The following is a 23,088-nucleotide window of genomic DNA, read 5'->3' on the forward strand; positions in this document are numbered from 1 at the left end:
CCTTAGCAACCACCCCAGATACCATAGCAACACCTTAGCAACCATCTAGCAACACCTTAGCAACCACCCCAGATACCATATCAACACCCTAGCAACCACCTAGTAACACCTTAGCAACACCTTGGCAACACCCCAGATACCATAGCAACACCTTAGCAACCACCTAGCAACCACCTAGCAACACCTTACCAACCACCCTGGATACCATAGCAACACCTTAGCAACCACCTAGCAACACCTTAGCAACCAACCCGGATACCATATCAACACCTTAGCAACCACTTGGAAACCATGTGGAATACATTAGCAATTGCCTAGCAACCAGTTAGCAACAGCTTAGCAACCACCTGGAATATGTAAGAATCTGCTTAGCAACCAATTAGCAAACACTGAGCAACGATGTGGAATACATTAGCAACTGCCTAGTAACTACCTAGCAACCACTTAGCAACACTTTACTTTATATAGGTATATATAAAGTAAAGTGTTTATATTACTTTATAAGACAATTATTAGCTTTTCACCATGTTAGCCAAAACTTTTTGGACTTTAACATTTAGCTGAAAGTCAACAGCAAAGCAACCACTCTTCACACGCTTTAAACAGAAATATCTTAGCAACCATTTTAACTTTTTCAACGTTATTAACGTACTTTTCCAAGCCAACTTAAAGTTCGTTATCGAACTTTCCTTTTCTAGTTTTATTTTTGTTATTTTTTTAAGGCAATGCCAAGTGATGTGCCACGCTTCACCATGCCATGCATGCTGCATTTTAGAGCGCTGGACAAGACCTTAATTAATTAATTAATTAATTAATATATGTTATATTTTAATAAATGTGACCTGGTGATTAAAAAAATGAACGCTAACATATAGCTTTATAGATCTGTGTATTTCACATGTTTTAAAGTTTTTAATAATTGACGGGCAGTGCGAGAGAGTGCGAGAGTGCGGTGGCAATGTGCGTTGATGATTTTTTTTTTTTTTTTCCCAAATATAAAAAAATATACAGGCGAATTTCAGTTAAACAATAGAGAGGTGAAATAAAATAAATTTATGTTCAGTCACAGTGCTTTTCTTTTTTTTACTACTACTACTACTACTACTAATAATAATAATAATAATAATAATAATATAGTTGCTTTGTACATTAAGTATATTTTATGTTATAGTTAATATAGGCTCTGTTTTTTTGCTGTGGTAAAGAAGTTATGGTATGTGTTATTGTGCTTGATTCAGATAAGTTTACACAGCTGACCGTTGACTTTTGTCAGGGTTTAACTTGATCAATGGCATGCCTGTGTTTCCCTCCACCAAGATAGAAGCAAGTTTAAAATTTTCCAGATCATCACATCCATCAGCGTATATATATATATATATATATATATATATATATATATATATATATATATATATATATTCCTGAAATCCAATGCTACTTTAATGATGCGTGCAAAAGGCATGAAAATAGACTGTTGGCAGGGTGTAAGATAGCAATGAGCATCACAATGCGTATGTACAGTAGGGCTCCCAATGTTTTTTTTGTTGTTGATGTTGGTTGTGAACTGAGTTCTGGTGCTCTTATTTTTTTAAACTAATCAAATAATAAAAGCTCATATCACAGCACCGGACTCAGGTTCCTCCTGTCAATTCATTTTTTTATATTTATTTGCAGCCACCTGCAAAAACTGACAGATGATTCATAAACGTTGCTTATATGTTATAAATTTCTCTAATGAAAGGTGCCAGAATGCACCTTCCATACCATAGTGTGAAGGCCATAATAAGCGTGGGAAAAGTGGTAATAAACATCGGAGAAGCACCACGGGTTCCTGTGCCAAAACTCCCTCAGGAAATCTGGATTCAGAACTGAGACAGGCAGGCAGCTTCATTGACATGTTGTAACTCTCAGAGGCGACTTCAGTTACATTCATCTCCCCCAGCCCCAACCAAGATCAGATAGTCTAATCTCAATCATTGTGTGGGAAAGCTGATACCCGAGTTTTCGCTCACTATTGCTTTTTTTAGTTTTTTATGTTTTATTTATATTTTTTTCGCCTGATTTTAGCCTTCAGCTAAGACATGTTGGATGCCTGGCGTTTACAGTGTGCCGTATATGATTTATAATATCACAGTATCTGGAGAATTGAACCTCAGGCTCAGGGTTGGTTGGAAGTTTGTTGCCTTTTCAGTAGCAGTGAAGCATACTGAGAGTTGTGTATTGTGGTCGAGTGTTAACGTAAATGTTTGAGAGTTTGACTTCATGTACAGTTTGCGGTTGGAAGTTTGCATACACTCATCATGGTCATGAATGTCATGGCAATATTGAGCTTTCAGTGATTTTCTTTAATCTATTGTTCTTTTTTTTCTGGGGAACAGTGAGTTACAACATACATCTACAATGGGGTTGTGTTTTGGCAAGAACCTGGCAGGAGCAGCAGGTATTATTTGGGTGATGGGTCACTGATTTTCAGCATTGCAGTGACACTGGCATGGAGGTGCTGTCAAACATAAGCGGGGTTGCCAGGTCCAACAAAAATATCCAGCCCAAAGTCAGCCTAAAACCCGCCTTCAGTAGCTTAAACTAGCCTAAAATATGTGTCACACGTTTGAAGCACATGGCAAAACAACTATGAGTGAACGACTTAGTATTTTGTTTATAAGGGATTTATTATCAGTATTGCTTTTTATCTTAGTCATTAATAATATTATTAAATTATTGTTTTATTAGTTTTTTTTATAACAGTTTTATATCCCAGTTAAGAACGTTTGATAGTAACTCTTTATTAGCAAAAAAAAAAAAGAATCGACTTTTACTTACTCATTTCTCTTCATTCTTCTCTCCCCTTTAACATTATTTATGGTTACATTGTGATTTCTCTTTTTATTTCTCTCTCTCTTTCTCTCTCTCTCGCTCTCTTTTCATTTGCAATTAATTTTTTTTTTACTTGAGCACAAGTCATATGTGACAAAAATAACATTTACATTAAAAAGGCTTTTTGCCATTTCATTTTCATTTCCATACGTGTATTTCACAGTCAAATCTAAAATGAAAAAGGTAATTGTGAAAAGAAAAAGAAAATCTTTACTTTGGCCTTGCCTTTTTGTGATGAACTGCATTAAAAAACGTCAAAACAAAATCAAAATGCAATGGTAATGTTTTTATTAGTATTTGTTAGTCCTTGCAATGGGTTACATCCCATAGTTATGTTCTCCTAGTTTATATTGTTGTAATCAATCTTGGAAGATTGATTTTAGTGTCAACTTACACACATCTGCCCTCCATATTAACGTAACATCCAAGGCTTACTTTTGTTTTGTTTTTTGGCCGCCACAGTCATTTTTAAAAGTAGCCCAAAGAAACGCACCCCGCCATCTCTACATTTTTACACGCAACTGGATTTTCAAACAAGCCCAATTTGGTGGGAAAATCGCGAACCTGGCACCTCTGAACATACACACAATGTTAAAAAACCCAGCATCACTTCCTTAATATGATCGTGGACAACTTTTGCAGCCACGACAGCTTCAACTTTTCTAGGAAGGCTTTCCACAAGGTTTAGGAGTGTGTTTTTGGGAATCTTGGACCATTCGTCTAGAAGCGCCTTGTGAGATCAGACAATGATATTGTATGAGAAGGCCTGGCTCCACTCTAATTCATTCCAAAAGGTGTTCTATTGGGAAAAGACCAGTCAGGTTCTTGCACACCAAACTTGCACACCTTTTACTGAAAGACAACCCCATACCATAATCCCCCCTTAACCAACTTTACATTTGGTGGAATACAGTCAGATAAGTACTGTTCTCTTGACAGCTGCCAAAGCCTGACTCATTTATAAGAGTGAATGAATACTTTTGGCAGGTATACTGTCAGTGTATGTATAAAGTTGGTATAAAATAGGTACAGATTTGTACTTACAACAGTACAAAGCTTGTCGCTGGGGCTGTACCTTATACTGAGGTACAAAAAAGTACCTTTTAGTGAAAGTCCTTTTTTTGTACCTATGTTTTTTTTTGTGCCAGTAAAGATTATAAAAATTATAAACATCATCTTCAACTGAATATGTGTCAAGAACTTGATGATCCAAAATTGTCTGGCTTTCAAATAAAAAATGTGCAATTAAAATATACATTGTTTATTAGTACAGTGATACAGAATACTGAATGTACATTTTGTCTGGTTAAATGGTACAAATCTGTACTTATTGCTGTTAGGAATGACTTTGTACTTCAGAGGGAACAAATCTGACCCTGTAATGACCAATATTGTACTTTCGAGGGTACAATTATGAAGAGTGTACCTTTGAGTACAAAAACGTACTCAACGTACCTCTGTTTTTTAGAGTGTAGGAATTTAAATGATGATCCTAAGGAGAGATGGTACATTATAGTACATACAAGGCCTCAGTGTATGATACTCATAATAGTAACAAGATTCAATGGCAAATTTTCACTACAGACACTGCTGCAATTTAAAGTTTGTCAGCCCTCAGAAACAGTTGCCTCCCTTGCCTGGTGGTAAGAAGCTACTCTGATGATCGTGACCGACAATGTCTGGCTAGAATTGACCATGCAAACAGACAAGTGACACTTATATGCAAAGCAAAAGGCCTCTAACGCATATCCCAAAGATCAGTGCAGCTTTCTTTAACTTCTATGGGTTGTGGCAAGTCATGTGGGAAGTCATGGTACCTGATTCTAGCTCCTGTATCATGTACTGGTGTGTAACTTGCTGCAAACCGAGGTGGAAATTGGTCAAACGAGCCTTTTCTCCGAACTATCGCTTTAATCAACCTTTGCCAGTGCATGTTTTTGGTTGCGTAATTGGTCGCTTTGGTCATTGACCACTTTTCCACAAATTAAATGCAAGGCATATCGTAGGTCTTACAATACTTACTAAGCAGAAACAGACTCTTGGACTGGCTTGCGTTTTGTTTTGTTTTTTTCTCCCTGGATCGCTCGGGCGCTCGGGGAGGTTCCCCGAGAGTTTGAAGGGAATTCTCTTTGTTTAGTTTTTTTTTTTTATATGTATTTTTTTTTCCTTCGCAACTTAGAGGAGGGAGTCTGCCAGCGCCTTAATGCGATTCAGGACTAGGGAGCTCATGCATGAGCTAGCGGGTGAGCGGGTGAGTGCTTGGCCCCCTGGAGCTAATACCCTTGGTGGGGTTTCCCTCGTTTCTTTTCTCCTGCGGTGCTGGAAGGGCAGCTCCAGTGGAGAAACAGATGCTCGGATTGATTGTTCCCTGTTTTTCGATCCCTGTCTTTTTCTTTTCCAAGATTTTGCAACTGTAGTCCATACTCTCGTACATCTACAGCTAGGCCTCACTTGCTATCTCACAATGTCTCACCATCACTCTTCCTCTCTTTCTCTCGGTCTCTCTCTCTCTTCCTCTCGCTCGCTCAGTCACTCCACCTCCACATCCAGGCCCTCAGGCCTAGACTGGGCTGTGTGGGAAGGGTGAAAAGACCTCTGTGTGTGTGTATGTATCCATGTGTGTGTGTGTGTGTGTGTGTGTGTATCCGTGCACACACATCTAAAAATACCACTTCAGATTTTCAATGCATTTGCCAGGATAAGCAGCTGCGAGCATGTCCATGTTACACAACCGTCCCATTGGGACTGGATAATATGCATTATAATAAATATCTCAGTATCTGGAGAGTTGTACCTGAGGCTCAGCGTTTGTTTGATGCATTTTAGCAGACAAGCAAAGCAGAGTTTACCCGCGGTCAAACTTTTACATAAGGGTTTGAGAGCGTGTGAGGTGTTGTTCACATATACAGTACTGTTCCATAAAATGAGTTTATTTGGGTGGTAGATCATTCATTCTAAGTACTGCAGTGACACTGGCATGGTGGTGGCGGTGTGTGAAAGTAGTGTGTGTTGTGCTGCTGGTACGAGTGGATCATACACAGCAGTGCTGCTTGAGTTTTTAAACACCTGAGACTATGGTAGTCCATCAACCAGCATCCTGGAGTAGCATCCTGTGTCCGTTGGTGAAAAATTAGAAGACTAGAACGACCAACAAAAACAGTGCAGTAACTGATTCAGAGCTACTGTCTCTGGCTTTATCTCTATAAGGATAGAGTGGACTCACTGTTTAAAACTCTAGACTCCAAGTGGTCTAGCTGCTGGCTAAGTGCTGCCACTATGATCAGGAGATTCAAATTCCGGTTCGAATCCAGTTCATGTAGATTGCCATCGGCTACCGGAGCCCTAAGGTAGCACAATTGGCCTTGCTCTCTCTGGGTGGGTAGATGCGCTCTATCCCCAACATTATTCCAAGGGGTGATGTTCATCAGCACAAGGCTTCTGTGAGCTGATGTATCGGAACCAAGTCACTATGCTTTCCTCCAAGGGCACTTTGATGCTTCTCTGCAATGTTGCATCAGCAGAAGTTCAAAAAGAGACGGTGACTGACTTCATGTTTCAGAGGAGGAGTGAGTTTGGTGCGGAAGAACTCAACTAGCCTGCACAGAGTCCTGACCTCAACCTGGAAGAATACCTTTAGGATGAATTAAAGTGGAGACTGTGAGCCAGGCCTTCTCATCTTACATCAGTGTCTGACCTCACAAATGCACATTTAAATATTAATTAATTTCATGACACAACCTTTCCAGCACCGCCTCAACTTTTTTTTGGAATTTGTTTCAGGTCTAAAAGTTAAAAAGAAGTTGAGGAGGCAAAATATAAACTGTCTGCAATCAAATAAAAGTTAAAGTAAACATTAGAAACATATTTTTTTTTATTTATTTGCATTTTCTGTACTGTTCCATGCTTTTCTGATTTTGGGTTGTAGAAATACAATAGCTGGATATTTTGGATGTGTGTGGACAAGTCCTCGTGCTGCACTAAACCACTCTAAAATAAGCTCACCCCTCTCTCAGTCTCTCTCTCTCTCTCTCTCTCTCTCTCTCTCTCTCTCTCTTTATCCGTCCATGTCTCGCTCTATCTCTCATAGATTCCTTCCCAGTCACTCTGCTGTCCCATAATCCACCGCAGTCACCCGCCCTCCCCCCACCTCAGCCAGTGGCAGATGGCCGAGAGGGATGAAAACCTGGAATAAAGATGTAATCTCGTCCTCACATGGGCTCAGGCCTGCTCTCTCCAGATTATCCTACCAGCCAGAGAGAAAGAGGGAGAGAATAAGAGATACAGAGAGAAAGAGAGAGAGACAAACGTAGGAAAGGAGAAAAGTGTTGCTTCAATCTGGATGTAGCACAAGTTTAGTGCGCTGTCTTTGGCTCCAGACCAAAATGCACAAATCAGATTTGCTGCGTCTGATTGGTTACAAGCGAGTTGTAGTTCAGAATACACATGCTTAATAACTGCTTATTTTTTTTACAGTGAGAACATATGGTGTAGACTGAAATACTACCACCATATATTTTTAGATGTGTTATTTAGTGTTTCAATTCTGTTCATTTCAGTTCAGTCTCCATGTTATTTAGCAACTAGGGTGCTTGCACATGCTGCTCGGGTCGATTTCAATATTAAACTCGACAACCGGTGTGTTGGCACAGATAACTTGGGCCAATTCTCACCTCAGAGTCTAATCAGACTATTGGAACATGCGTCTCAAGCTGGTTTCCATATTATATAATATATATAATATATTATATTATATTGTATTTGGCAGATTCCCTGCTAATACTCGGCAACCGGAGGTTTGGAACATGTGATTCGGGCTGATTCTGATTTTATACTCTGCATCCGGGGTGTTGGCACATGCGACCAATTCCCATATTATACTCGGCAACAGGGGTGTTGTTGCAAGTGGCTCGGTCCAATCACTATAGTATAGTCTGTGACAGGAGTGTTGTTACAAAAGTCTCAGGCCCAACTAGAGTTTTGTCACATCTGACTTGGGACAATCCTCACCCTATACTCGGCAATCTGTGTCGGCACAGGCGATTTGGGCCAGTTTCATATTATAATCAGCAACCGTGGTGTACATGCTGCTCGAGTCGATTCCCATATTATACCCTGCGTCTGGAATGTTGGAACATAGAGTTTGGGCCGATTCCCATATTATATTCAGCAATTTGGGTGTTGGTACATGTGGCTCAGGCTGATTCACATATTTACTTATGAAACCAGGGTGTTTGCACAGGTGACTTGGGCCAGTTCCATATTATATTAAGCAACTGGGGAGTTGGCACATGTGACTTGGGCCGATTCCCATATTATACTCGGCAACTGGAGTGTTGTTACAAGTGGCATTGGCAAATACCCACCTTATACTCAGCAACTGGGGTATTGGAACATGTGGCTCGGGCTTATTCCCATTTTATACTTGGCACCCGAGGTGTTTGAAAATGTGTTTCACGCTGATTCCCATATTATGCTCTGTATCCAGGTTGTTGGAGCAGGCATCTCAGGCTTATTTTCACATCATACCCTACATCCGGACTGTTGCAACATGTGGCTTGCACTGACTCCCACATTATATTTGGCAACTGGAGTGTTGTTACAAGTGGCTTTGGCAAATACCCACCTTATACTCAGCAACTGGGGTATTGGAACATGTGGCTTGGGCTCATTCCCATTTTATACCTGGCACCCAAGGTGTTTGGACATGCATTTCAGGCTGATTCCCATATTATACTCTGCATCCGGGGTGTTGGAACATGCGGTTTGGGCAAGTTCCCCTATTATATTCACAGACATCCCAAGTTGCAAAAGTTGATTTCAGGGAGGTTAGGGAGGTTACCCCCCCCCCCTCCCCCCTGCCAAAAAAAAACAAAACAAAAAAACCTTACACACACACCAAAGGATAAAGAAACTTTTATATTAATTAATTTTACTTTCTTTTAAAATTAAACTTGAAGAGGTGAAATGAGTTTAATCTTTTTTCTTTTTGGAAGGCCCTGCCTCTGCTTTTCTTTTTTTTTGGGGGGGGGGGGGGGAAGCCTTTAAATTGACAGTTACGATATCACAAAAAATTGCACAACATCAAAAACATTTCATATCAAATTACAATAATTATTAATATTGCCTTCGCCATAATCTGCTTTCTCTCACTAACTGAACTGAAAAACACTGCCCGCCCACACTAAAAACTGGGTTTGGGATGACTAAGGTCGATTCCTATATTATACTCAACAACTGGGGGTTGGCACATGCGATTTCTGGGCGATTTCAATATTATACTCGACATGATATTTGGACCAAGCTGATGCAACTCTTTGGATTTGAAATGGCCTAAGTAAATTTTTCTGTCTGGGATTGAAACTTCACCCACTCCTACAAACTACATTTATTGTAATATGTAACATCAATTCTGTTAGTCCTAAAATAGAACCCAGTGGGACTCCACAGAAAATGCTTAATCAAACAGTTAACTAATGATCTATCATAAATTCTTAATTAGGTTTATTAAAACAGAACAAAAAAAAACCTAGGGTTCAATGGATTAAACATAGCATGCCAAGCTCAGTTCAGCGCAGCTTCTGAGGAATAATGATTCGCCCTTGGGACAAGTCCTAGGTCAGTTATAGCCTTCAGCATTTAGCACCTCTACTTAGGTAACCCGCTGCGAAACCTGAGCCGACTTTAGCTCTCGGGCCCGTTTTTTTTTTTTTTTTTACGCCTCCTGCTTCTGTTCATCCTGATGTTCTGAGAGCGTTCCCGGAGCGTTTCCCAGACCCAAGAAAGAGCAGGAGCTTTCTCCCAGGGTAATTAGCAAAGGCCAGTCCGGCTGCTGTAATCCGTGTCCCTGTCAGTTCCTGTAGGTGATTAGGATGGGAGTTGGCCTTTAGGCCTGTAGGCGGTGGGTACATGTCCTGTCAGAGCAGGTACAAGGAAGGTATTGGATGTATAGCCTCTGGACATACACACACATACATGTGCAATAAAGCAAAAACCCATGAGACCCTCCGGCACACACTTCATGCTGTAACAGCATTCCCTTCTCATGAAAAATTACTTTAGAACAGCCTGGAGTGACCCTGCTTTATTATGCTTTTATGGAATAGTGTCTATATATCTGATAAAAACACCAAGTCAAGTATAGTCAGGCATAGCACCAAAGAGCTGCACTGCAGTGACTGCACTGAGATGGTGGTGGTGTATGAGGTGTTAGTAGTGTGTTGTGCTGGGATAAGTAGTGGATCAGACACAGCAGTGCTGCTGGAGTTTTTGAACACTCTGTCCTCTCACTGCAGTCCTCTCTATTGGACTCTCCTACCAAGCTGCCCCACAATGTAAATGTAAAATGCCCACAGGACACCCCTCTGTCTCATGACTTTAGGCATGTCCGTGTATTCATAAAAAATTGTCTTACCTGTAAATTACTGTATTTTACGAACTATAATAAGGTGCACCGTATTATAATAAGACGCACTATTAAAAAACGTCTAATTTCTGGTCTGTTTTTGTACATAAGGTGCACCGGATTATAAGGCGCATTTTAAGCGACACTAGTAAGGAACAGGGGTGTCGCCAAAATGTCTTTAAAAAATTGTTAAAAAAAAACTTTTTAAATGAGTGCTGGATGTTTATCTACACAGATTCTCTCCTGAAAACTGTTTATTTGAGTGAATAAGTAAAGCGATTCTGTTTATTTAGAGTAAGCCTAGATTTTCAATGTTTTAGCACGGTTAGCAGCAGCACTGGCCCTGGTTAGCAGCGCTTAGCGCTAGTAAATGCCACTTGACAGCGCAACACAGAGGAACACTAAGAGTTCTGGCAAACCAGGACGCGATCAGCTAGCGGTTCATCCCACATAGCTTGTTTTAACACAGAAAACATGCAGACTATAGTCCGATATGCTTACTTCTGAATGGCAAAAGAGCTAGCGCTTAGCATGGTTAGCGGCTAATGCTAATACTGCTCCAGCCTTGGTGCTGGAGAAACTTTTTGAAAACTCCTTTATTATGCTAGACTTCTGTGGAGTGGCTTTACTGCTCCTTACAACCTTACTGGTAAAATTCATATATAAGGTGCGCCGGATTATGGATTATAAGGCCCACTCATGTTTTTTTTTTGGAAAATTAAAGGATTTTAACTGAGCAGTATTTAAAATTTGCCGCTCCTATATTATTTAAAGCACACATTGTTACATAATGAAGTGATTTTAGGATTTTGATGGATCTGCTTCATTATGTCGTGTTGTATTGCAAATAAGAAATTCTCTTCAATGTAATCCAATCATCCATCATGTTTCAGATACATCAGCACATCAGACATGTGACTGGTCTAAGTGGAGCTGTGTAGCACATCTAGCATTGTGACAGACAGAAACAGATATTAATCCTAATCAAATTCACAGATAAAGAAGACACAGACATATATACTGTACACAGAGGCCTTAGGCAGTGAAATAGAGAGGATGTGAATGTGTGTGTTTCACTCCCGGGCAAACAGAAACTGATGTGCGTCTCAGATTGTTGGCCTTGAAAAAACATGCCCCAACCGCTCACGCTCGGTTAATGTTTCCCCCCAGAACAGTCCATTCTCTTGGATGCGAATTTACTGTAAATCAAAGGTGAGACACTAAATTCTTAAATCATTTTTGTTTTATTTTCATTTGATGCTGCAGCAATGCCTTTAATTCTGTTTGAATAGATAGACATCACCCAAAATATTTGTTATTTTGCTATCCTATCACTGAAAACATTCCTCAATCCAATCTGCTATTACACAAATGAAAACGTGAAAACCGGATTTAATGTAGGATTTTTTTTTTTTTTTTGCCATTTAAACTACCACACAACTAACACATCTGTGTGAACATAGCTTTAGTAAGTAATCCTTCTACTTTTTTCTATTATTTTTATTAAATGTTTTATAAAATTTCAAATTTTTATCACATTTCCTTCCAATTTACACGGCCAATTACACAACCCACTCAGTAGGAGTTTTCGAGTAGCATCACAGTGCACTTGGAGGAAAGCGCAGCGACTCTGTTTCGATACATCAGCTCAGAATGACATCCCCCTTTGGAGTGATGAGGGGAGAGAGCTTAATCTACCCATCCAGAGAGAGCAAGGCCAATTGTGCTCTCTCTTGGCTCCAGCAGCTGATGGCAAGCTACATGAACAGGATTCGAACCGGCGATCTCCTGATCACAGTGGCAGCACCTTAGTCCAGTGGAGATCGAGTATAAAGTAAAATGACTAGAGCAGTCTAAACATCGAGAGAGAGAGAGTAAGATAAGTTTAGCTAGCAATCTCAAATACTAACTTAATAACCCAGCTGCACATGGACCGATGCTCCACTTGAATGACTTAAAATGCCCATCCCTACTGCACTGTTTTGATAAATTAACTAGCTATGGTTAGTGAACCCTTCGGAAGCTCAGTGATTACCTGTTCAGGAGAAAAATAGCCACTTTGCCTGTTTCCATGGCTGCTGTTTTTATGCTCTATAGCTGACAACCAGGGTGTGGAAATAGGACTTGGGAATGGTGGCAGGCATGTCTGTAGGCCAAATCCCACATAACCCAGATTATTGTGACTTTCCACACAGTTCAAATATGAATATGAACTGACTTTAGCTCTGCTCTCAGAAGCTTCAGGTGATTGAACATAATTAAGACATCTTTCTGTGATATCTGATGACATCCTGATCATGTTTGGAGTTACTACGGAAAATATAATCCTTAATGATCCTTAACAGAAAAAGGTTATATTTTTGGTTTTAGACTACTGAATTCTCACTGTGTTTTCCCTCAGCTTTCAGACTAACATGATTAACGCAACTGGTTACCTCACAATCTGTGTCTGTTGCTTTTGGCAGACTCACCTTCTTTCTTCCATTTCCTCCTTTCTTACACTACATCCGCCACTATTGCTTTATCTGGGGGGCTTTTGACTCTGAGCCAAAACCACCATCAATCACATTCTTGCAGTATAATTTATTACAAGCAGAAAATATTGTGAAATTAACCTATATAGTTAAAGTTGGCATATGAGTAGTGTGGGTGTAGCGCTATTTAAACATATGGCCATCTTTTAAAATTAGTTTTTTGTTTTTTTTTAATCAAACTATTGAGTCCAGTCTGGTGTTTAGAGGCTTGGCATCCTGGCTTTGTTTTTCTGAAATATTCTCAAAAGTGCTAGCGCTGTGGTTAGCACCTAATGCTAATGCTGCTTCACCCATCCTTAGTGCTGGAGAAACTTCACTGATAAAACACACTGTTGATTTTTGGGAAAATTAAAGAAATTTAAGTGCGCCTTATAGTACGAAAAATAGGGTATTTTACTTTCAGAAACTGGAGTTCCCTGATAACGCCTGTGATGCTGGCAAAGGTAAAACCGAAACGGCTCTTCTTTTCAATTTTTAGGCTGTTTATTGTATCTTTCTTTACTATTGTTCATACTATCTAACCTATATTTGAAATTAGTCTAGATAGTTCTCAATTTGTTTCATCAGATTTGTAAAGAAAACCTCAAACTACCTCACTCAAACTTACACAAACTCAACACAGTCTACCTTGCTCTGTCCTTCACCCTACCTCACACTAAGGCCCAATCTCACCTCACCCCTTGGCTCTACCACTTGAGGTGACTTTATAGTACTGGATTAAACCTACGTGGTAGCCTACAAATTGACGCTCACGCCATTTACAAGTTACAAGTTACAAGTGTTTTCCTTGTTAAACATTATGATAACCACTATACTACCACAGTTAAAATGTAGTTTTAACATGTTATGGCCATAAACCTTCATAACAGCATAACATCTAGCTGATATCAGATCCCCGTCTCAGAGCAATTAAGGATTGTAAAAATTAATTGCACCTTTCTAAAGACATATGGTGCTCTAAAGTTGACTAGTTGAACACCAGCAGCTAGGTTGCTGATTTTTAGCATTCCACTGCTACAGCTATATCTGTATTTTTTTTTTGTGGGAACTCACTTCCTCTACCTCGCTCTGCCTCACTCTTCCTCCAGCCTCGTTGTTCCAAACTTTGCAGCATTAAAAGCTCCCTCTGTTGCTGCATATGAGTAATGCAGTTTGAGTTGGCTGTTAATCATGATATTCTTTTAGTTTCTTTGTTCCACAGTTGCTATGACAAAAGACACACATGGATTCATCTATGTAGATGATGAACAATCGAAGCTGAATCTTTTTGACACTGGAATGTTGTAAATTCTGCCTGTTAACGTCTCTGGCATGTCACGATCGACCACTACAATGGGTTTGTTGCGCATTGTTTTACTCTGTGTTGAATGTGTTGCAGAAAACACTTAAAAGCAGATTGACTTGTTGAGTCTCTTCTGCAAATCCAGGCCTTTAGGTCAAGCTCAAAGGCTTCTCTGACCTGGAGCATGAACTTTCTCAGAATGGAAAGAACCCGCTGTTCTGTAGCAACTCGATACAAAACTACACTACAACAACTACAACAACGACTCGATACAAACCACAACAGCTGTCAGATACAACCCCCCCAAAATCATTTAAAGATGATTTCTCAACCTCCCCATCAACGCAGGCGCTGATTAATGTAAAATCGAATTCGCCTCAACAAAATGTATGAAAATATGGAGCAGCTGGGCCATGTTAGCGCTAACGTTCAGAACAATAAACATGCCGCTGTGATCGGAACTGCAATTTAAAGCCTGCTGCTTCGAGCACAGAGGAAGATGAAACTACAACCACATGTAGCAGAGAACACAGAGTTTAGATCAGCTCCGCTGGACACAACCACTGTACAGCTCAAGATCTTTAGTCATAATAATCATAAACGCTTAGATCTACGAAGTGTCAGATCAAGAGTGATGATCCAGGATGAGCTTCCATCATTTATTTATGCTTAGCATCTTAAAAACATTTAGACTGTGTTCAAATCTCTTGAATATCTTGACTGTTGTTTCTAAAATGACACGCCATGTGCACACTGACCCCATCAGTGTGTCATAAGTGGGGTCACATTATCCACATTTGGAGATGGTCAGAAATGAATATGTGGTCCCCCAGACACTAGACCACACCATCCACTGTCCTGAGGGGTTAGCTAAGCACACTACAATAACAAGCTAATGGAAATAACAAGCACAAGTAGGTGCCTCACCTGGATTTGAAGACTCAAAGTGCAAAGTTACCTGGAGAACTTGTAACATAACTGGCCTCTTTTCTTTTTTGATCAGATACATGATATTGCCAAATTTGATTAGTGATTTGGAGGAAAAAGGTTCACAGAATGTTCTGGAACACAGAATCTTCTCGTTATATTAACTTTCTTGCTCCCGCACCAGACAGCTCTGACCAATCAGAGGACAGAACATGCTAATGTGGTTTATTGGTGCATATTTTAATGCGTTTAGGTTTGTGCCTGTGTGAAACTAAACCAAACAGAGGGAGAAACACTCAAAGTTAACAAACTTATCAATTGATTCTGACCATAAAAAACAACTACAGGTGTGAAAAGGTCCTAAATCTTTGAAACGGGGTCAGGTCTATTCCCATACCTGTTTAAAGCAGCATAGAAACCAACTAAGTGACATGAACACTATCTGTGTCATATTTGCACATGGAATAATCTCCTCTGTCCAATCGCATATGGCTATCAACGGTCTGGCCAGCGGGCAATAAGCCATCACCACTGCTCTACTGATAATCCTTCTCAATCTGGGTGTTCCTTTGTGTATGAGTTTATCGTGAGTGAGAGTGATAGTGAAAGAGAGAGAGGGAATGAATGAGAGATTGACTTTGTGTTTACGCCTGCGTTTGTTATTAACACTAAATGACAGGTCCTGTTATCACCTCCCGCCTGTCTGTCTGCCTGTCTGCTCTTAGCTATTCGCTAATCTGCAACACAGGAGGCCCAAATCGGCTCACGACCTTCAGGCCTCTCCATCGATCTGTTGTACTGCTGCTCATCTTCTCTTATATCTTCTTCGAGTGACAGGGTAGTAGATCCATTGGTAAGGAGATACGGTATGTCCTAGGAAGATATATGACAGTATTCAGACAGAATGATTGAAGTATGTTTATTAAATGTGATAGGATTCCTTGTTGTATTTTGTTGCGGCTTGATGTTCTTCTCGACCACAGCCCTTTAGTTCGGGACTTGATTTGACGACATCCCAGGAATCACCTGAAATACATAAAAAAAACAATACATAACATCCACTTTGTACATAAATTACCATTGCAACCATTTGGAAACACCTTAGCAACACCATATCACCCCCTTAGCACCCTCTTACCAGTTACTTTAGACACTATAGCAACCACTACAGCATTCACCTGCCCAGCTAACGATTTTGTTAGTAGAACATTTTCTGAATGTAACAGCTAACATTCTTTGAATGTTCAATCTGTCAACTTTCATGGATTTACAAAAAATGTGTTTGAAATTTGAAGCAAAAATTGCCACCAAGAATCGAAAACACATTTGGTCAAGGACCACTTATGTGAGCAAATCAAATCACATTTTTTAAAGGATCAAATTTGATACATTCAACAGATTTGAGGACAAATTCAGATTTGAGTCGATTAATCCTGGTAATGTGAACATACTGTAGCCTTTGCTGTAGTTGCTCCATGTCTATAATAAATTTTATTTGTTTCTGTTTCCATTTTCTCCACAATTTACACGGCTGATTACCCAAACACACTCATTAGGACCCCCCACTATCACCAGTGATGCCCCAACACCAGGAAGGTGAAGACTAGCACATGCCACCGCCTCTTTTCAAACTGCTTTGCGAGTAGCATCACAGCACACTCGGAGGAAAGCGCAGCGACTCGGTTCCAATACATCAGCTCACAGACGCAGCCTTGTGATGATCGACATCACCCTTTCAAAGTGATTAACGTAGAAGAGCACCATCTACTGTACCCGCCCAGAGAGAGCAAGTTCAGTTGTGCTCTCTTAGGACTCCGGCAGCCAATGGTAAGCTACATGAACACCTTAGCAACACCACATCACCCTTTTAAAGTACCAACACCTCGCCATAGCAACCGCCATAGCCATAGAAACTACAAAGCACTGCATGAGCAGCTAGCAACCATTTGGGATACCACAGCTGCCACTTAACAAAAGCAGCTTTACCCTAATGACCACATAGCGACAGCATAGCTTTCTTTCTTTTTTACTTTCTTACTGCTTTCAGCAACTGGATCATCTGTAGTTTCTTTGTAATGTATTGCACATGGTGTGGTGTTAAAGCACAGCACTACAACCTCTCAATAGAGGTTTTGTTTAGCACCGAGGGGGCATGGCTGCGTGTGTGTGTGTGTGCTGACCCTCCTCAAAGCAGCCTTCTTGTAGCTGCCTCCATATTCTGTTACAGCAGTGACTCAGGAAAACAGATAACAACACCTTCACCTATACCTTAAGCAGTGCATGGAGCTGGACTTATTTGCCCCCTCTTTGCCCCATTTTTGTCATACTGATATTTTTCAGATTATCAGACTTTAATATCAGATTCATATAACCTGATTAAAACATCTTGATGATCCCCAGGACTTTGTGTAATTATTCTTTGGACTGACGTGACAAAAGTGGAACTTTTAAGAAGGTGTGTGTCATGTTACATCTTCGTAAAACTAACACATAATTTGAGAAAAATTACGTTTGCTGTAATAGGTGGAACCAGGAATTCTGCTGTTTACCAGGCAATCCTGAAAGAGAAGGTCTTGCCTTCTGTTTGTGACATCAAGCTCAGGCGCACTTGGGTTCTGCAGCAGGACAATGACCCAAAGCGCACAAACAAATCCACCTTTGAATGGCTCAAAAAAAAAAAAAAAAACTAAGGGTTATGGAGTGTCCTAGTGAAATTCTGATTGAGTTGCTGTGACATGATCCTAAACAGAACGTTCATGCTGGAAAACTGCTTAAATCACCACCAGGAGTATCATAGCAACCATCAATAAACACCTTAGCAACACAATAAGATTCAATTAGCAACACTCTAGGAACTACCTAGAACACCATAGCAACCACCACAATAGGAGCCACCTGAAACACCTTTGTAAATACTTAAAATAGCATAGTAATCAGGTATCATCATCTTAGCAACCATCAGGTATATCTTGGCAACCACCATGAAACACCTTTAACAACACAATAAGTTCCAGCTAGCAACACCCTAGTAACTACCTGGGATACCATAGCAACCACCACAAGAGCAGCAACCTGAAACACCTTTGCAAATACTTATAAAATAGCATAGTAATCAGGTGTCATCTTAGCAACCATCAGGTATATCTTAGCAGCCCCCTAAAACGTTAGCAATAAGTAACCAAAATAACAGTAAATATGCTGCCCCAATATTTGTTCCATATTATATGGCAAATATATTTTCTCTGACTTCTTATTAGAAGCCTGTGACTTTGTTTATGCCGATGGACATGAACTGGTCCTTTCAGACACTGGTTCATTTTAGTAAGTGTGTGTGTGTGTGTGTGTGTGTGTGTGTGTACACGCACTGATCTCCGGGCAAACACGATCGCTGGTAGTCGTGGAAACCTCCAGCACTCTGCAGCTGCCATTACGACAGCAGATGATGGCAGTAAACCTAACCTTGTGCACACACACAAATACAAACACACACACACACTTTTGTACACACTAGCTACAAGGAAGCGCTTGTTTCATCTTTACTAACAAATACAAGTTGCATTAAAACACTGGCAGCATTGTCTGTCCTTGATTGGTTAAACAAAACAGTTAAATTTAGACCTGTCCTGCAGTGCTGAATATTTAAGCAAGACAACTATGAAGAAAAAATCATCTTCAAATCAAATCAAATCAAATTTATTTGTATAGCGCTTTTTACAACTGGGGTTGGCACAAAGCAGCTTTACAGAAACATGATTACAGGACAAAGAATCAGGCAAAACATTAAACATAGAATATACATAATACAGAACCCCCAGTGAGCGCAGAGGCAAGGAAAAACTCCCTCAGAGCTGCAGGAGGAGGAAGAAACCTTGGGAGGACCAAGACTCACATTAAAGGGGGGACCATCCTACCACTGGTCAAATGGCTTTTAAATTAATTTAAAAAAGTCTTTCATACATCCACATAGGTTTTATATATTCAGGTGTATAGCAGCTCCACTAATGGCTTATAGAGTAAGATGGATGATGAGCAGCTGATCTGTGGTGGTGGATGGAGAAGAGCTGACTTCAGAAACTTCCAGTCTGGCCAGACAGAGGACATGAGAGCCTGAGGGTCCAACATCCCTCGGTATTGGGTCAGACAGGTGGGCAGTCAGTAACTCGGAGGAAGGCAGAGAGATGGAATTAGTTTTGACTGGATTTATGTAAAACAGAGAATATAAAACATTATCAGAGTGTGGCAAATGACTCCGGCAGATCTAAATAAAACAGCCTAACTAAAGGCAGAGAGCCAGAAGGTAACATAGACATGGAGGCTCCCTGAAACACTGGCATCCACCCACTACACCGTCCACAAACCTGAGTGACCGTGTGCAGTGGGAGAACAGCAGCACCAGCATCTCAGTTTACCACAATTTCCTCTGTCCATGAACCCCTGAATCTGCAGCCTTATCTAAAGGGAAAAACATTAATTACCAAAAGCTAAACTAAACAAGTAAGTTTTCAGTCTAGACTTAAAGATTGAGACTGTGTCTGAGTCCCGAACATATTCGGGGAGATTATTCCAGAGTCGAGGCGCTTTATAAGAGAAAGCTCTTCCTCCTGCAGAGCTCCTCTGAATTTTAGGAACTACTAATAAACCAGCACCCTGAGATCTAAGTAATCGCGGTGGTTCATAACTGGAGATGAGGTCTCGTAAATACTCAGGAGCGAGCCCGTGTAGGGCTTTATACGTTAACAGGAGAATTTTATAGTCTATGCGGAATTTGACTGGAAGCCAGTGCAGTGCTGATATCTTCATCTTAAGGTATCTGGGATTAACCATGGAAACATGCACACAGTGGAAACGAGTATTGTGGACAGAATAATCTGTATTCCAAATCCTTTCTGTAAGAAATAGAGACCCCATGTTCTCTAGACCAGGGGTTCTTCTCCTTTTAAACCATACAACCCCTTTTATTTTTTAGAGTTCAGAATATATTTCACCACCCCCATCTCTACGTTCTCAACATCTCCAGCACTGACTGAAACTTTAGGAACTGAAGTAAAGCATCACTCTTCCAACCCCAAAAGGGACTATTTCAGGACCCCCTGCTTCCAAAAACCACTGCTCTAAACCAGTAAGGAAATGCACCATCCAGACAGTTATCAGCAACAAGTTCAAAAGCCAGGAAAGAGAATGTCCAGTCATCTGTTTGTGACCTCAAGCTCAGGCATCCTTGGGTTCTGCAACAGGACAATGATCCAAAGAACACAAACAATTGCACCTCTAAATGGCTTAAACATATCAAACAAATCAAAACAAAGTTTTTTGAAGCGGCCTACTCAAAGTTTGATTAAAAACAGGTCATTTATGCTCATTATAGTATGGAGCAGTATTAGAGTATTGGAGCAACACATACTGCCTTTAAAATTACGTCTTTTCCACTAATTTTTCAGGAACGTCCATGCATGTTTTACCAACACAATGCAAAACCACATGCTAAACATTTTACAAAGAGATTTGCTGTGGAAGAAGATATGTACTGTGAGAACTTTGAGTACCGTGTGAAGGAATGGCAACATTACAAAGTGATAAATGCTTCACCAATACTTAAAATATGTTCTGATCTAAAATTTTAAAAAGTTTTTTAGTTTTGTTTGTCCTACTCAGATCTTAAAGACAGTTTCAGTCCGCTTTGTCCTATTTTCATAGCTGCTTCCCACACGTTCTTCTCCACTGCTGTCCACACACCTCCTACAGTGGCTGGCTTTTTCTTCTCCACATTTATATTTCCCAATACACAGTCCCACACGGTCTCAATGGTGTTTAAATCTGGAGTAGATCTGGAGATGTTCATGACATCAGCTGAACTTCCTCACTCCTCAACCCACTCCACTTCATGCTTACAAGCATTACGACATCTTGCTTTGTTGGTGTAGCAAGTTTGTACTTGTGGTTCATTACCAAAAAAACAAGACCTAGGCCTTTCAAACTCAACCAAACAATTCCAAAGCAAGTGTTCTGTAAACAGGTGCACTGACGTCTTAACCATCTAGTGTTTAAACTTTTCTGAAGGTCCTTTTTTTACTTGGTTCTTTCATGCATTTACACTTGCATAGTAAGTTGCATCTTCCAGACTAAAATCTGATTGCTGCTCCCAAGCAAATACGAAAGACACAATAAAATAACTGCTTAAAAAAAACATAGCGGGTTGAGCGCTGCCACTATGATCAGGACATTTCCGGTTCAATCCTGTTCATGCAGCTGCCGGAGCCCTGAGAGAGAGCACAATTGGGCTTGCTCTCTCTGGGTGGGTAGATGGCGATCTTACCTCTCATCACCCCAAAGGGTGATGTCGATCAGCGCAAAGCGTCTGTGAGCTGATGTATTGGAACGAGTCGCTGCGCTTTCCTCCGAGTGCGCTGTGACGCTACTCGGCAATGCTGCATCAGCAGCAGTTAGAAAAGAGGCGGTGATTGACTTCACATGTATCGGAGGAGGCATGTGCTAGACTTCACCCTCCTGGTGTTGGGGCATCGCTAGTGATAAGGAGAGTCCTAATGAGTGGGTTTGGTAATTGGGCGTGTAAATTGGGGAGAAAATGGGAAAAAGAAAAAAAAAAAAAAAAAAAAAACGTAGCAATCACCAAGGCAGCCACATCGCCTGAAGTACCAAAGCATCCAACAATAAACTCTATGTCAACACAACAGCACCCAATTAGTAACACCCTAGCTATGACCAAGGACACTATATCAACCACCAACAAACCACAGACAAACCTTAGCAATACCATAACACCTAGCATCAGGGAGACCACATCAGCCACTTAAAACACCATAGCTATCACCCAAGCAACCACCTCGGACACCTTAGCAATCACCTGACGTACCATAGAATCTCAGGTTAGTCAGACTGAAATCCGATTGCTGTGTTAAACATAATATATGCAAATTCGCCTGTTGAGAGGTTTGGATGTGGCTCACGTGTGTCTAAAGCCTTATCCGGATGGGATTAGTTTCTAAATGGTGTCTGGGGTAATGTTCTCTTTTTTATGGGGAGTCCTCTGTGATTTTATTCCCATCCGGAACAACCATGTACTTGTTTTTCCCAGACGTCCTCTGATAAAATTACAGGCTGAATTATCTACTGTTTTTCGCTGAACCCGTTGAACGTGGTCCTCCGGTAATTTTAGCCCTGTCCAGACTAACATCTCTGAGTTTCATCTACTCGTGTTTAATAAAATAGCTATTTGTCCACTGCCACACAAAAGAATTTTACACTTTTCCACGGAGATCCACGTAAAAATAACAGCGAGTGGAAATGGAGGAGTTTTATTTCACACTGAGTAGAAGTGTGAAAAATTTTTCACAGGCGTCCCCCTGAGAAACTAATCTCGTCTGGATAGGGCTTAAGAACACACACAGAAAAATAGACTGTTGGTTGGGTGTAAGATAGCAATGAGCATCACGAAACACCTTGCACAGGGTGTAGGATAGGGCCCCTAGAAAATGTATTTAGAATATAAAATTGTATTAAATGTTATGTATAGCACTCAGCCATACCCATAAACATATTTTTAACTAACATTTAAAAACTCTTAATTGTAAAATAGTCTCAAAATAAAATGAAGAGTAGATGCTCATATAGTGAAGGTATATCTTTTTTTTTTTTTTTTTTTTTTTAAGTATGCCCCCAGCAAGGATTATCCCATGTGGAAGCACCTAAGTAAAATGAGAGAGGATGTAAAATTCCCAAATTGGAGCCGGCCCCTAAAGTGACAGCTGCTGTAAAAGGCCGAACAGTTAAAAGATGGCCTTACATCTGCAGCGGGACACAAAAACGTCACACAGACAGCGACCCGATCCACCTGATCAGAGTCGGCCCCTGGAATCCACTGCCTGCAGCTTTACAAGCTTAAAGTACAAATTTTAAACAGCGCAGTGAAAAGCGAGTCAAAGAAAACAGTGGCTGATTGTATATTCTTCTATATAGCCAGAGCTGGGACACAGCCTTATGGGTAAGAGGCTCTATAAATCACACCAGACCACTTTATAGTTGGCAGCAGATGCTCTACGCTGCTTGGCCGC

General features: G+C 40.5%; 1 protein-coding gene and 1 long non-coding RNA gene across 2 annotated transcripts in view; one reads left to right on the top strand and one right to left on the bottom strand.

Annotated features, from left to right (window-relative positions):
* neurl1aa (neuralized E3 ubiquitin protein ligase 1Aa) overlaps positions 1-23,088 on the top strand; it is a 145,458-nt gene that overhangs the window by 33,383 nt on the left and 88,987 nt on the right. The gene's annotated exons all lie outside the window — the stretch shown is intronic.
* Positions 15,145-23,088, bottom strand: part of LOC125785832 (uncharacterized) — a 102,671-nt gene continuing 94,727 nt past the window's right edge. Inside the window, exon 3 of the long non-coding RNA XR_007428179.1 lies at positions 15,145-16,045. This is a non-coding gene — a long non-coding RNA (uncharacterized LOC125785832). The remainder of the gene's footprint in view (positions 16,046-23,088) is intronic.

This window comes from Astyanax mexicanus, chromosome 21 (assembly GCF_023375975.1).
Source record: "Astyanax mexicanus isolate ESR-SI-001 chromosome 21, AstMex3_surface, whole genome shotgun sequence".
Lineage (NCBI taxonomy): Eukaryota > Metazoa > Chordata > Actinopteri > Characiformes > Acestrorhamphidae > Astyanax > Astyanax mexicanus.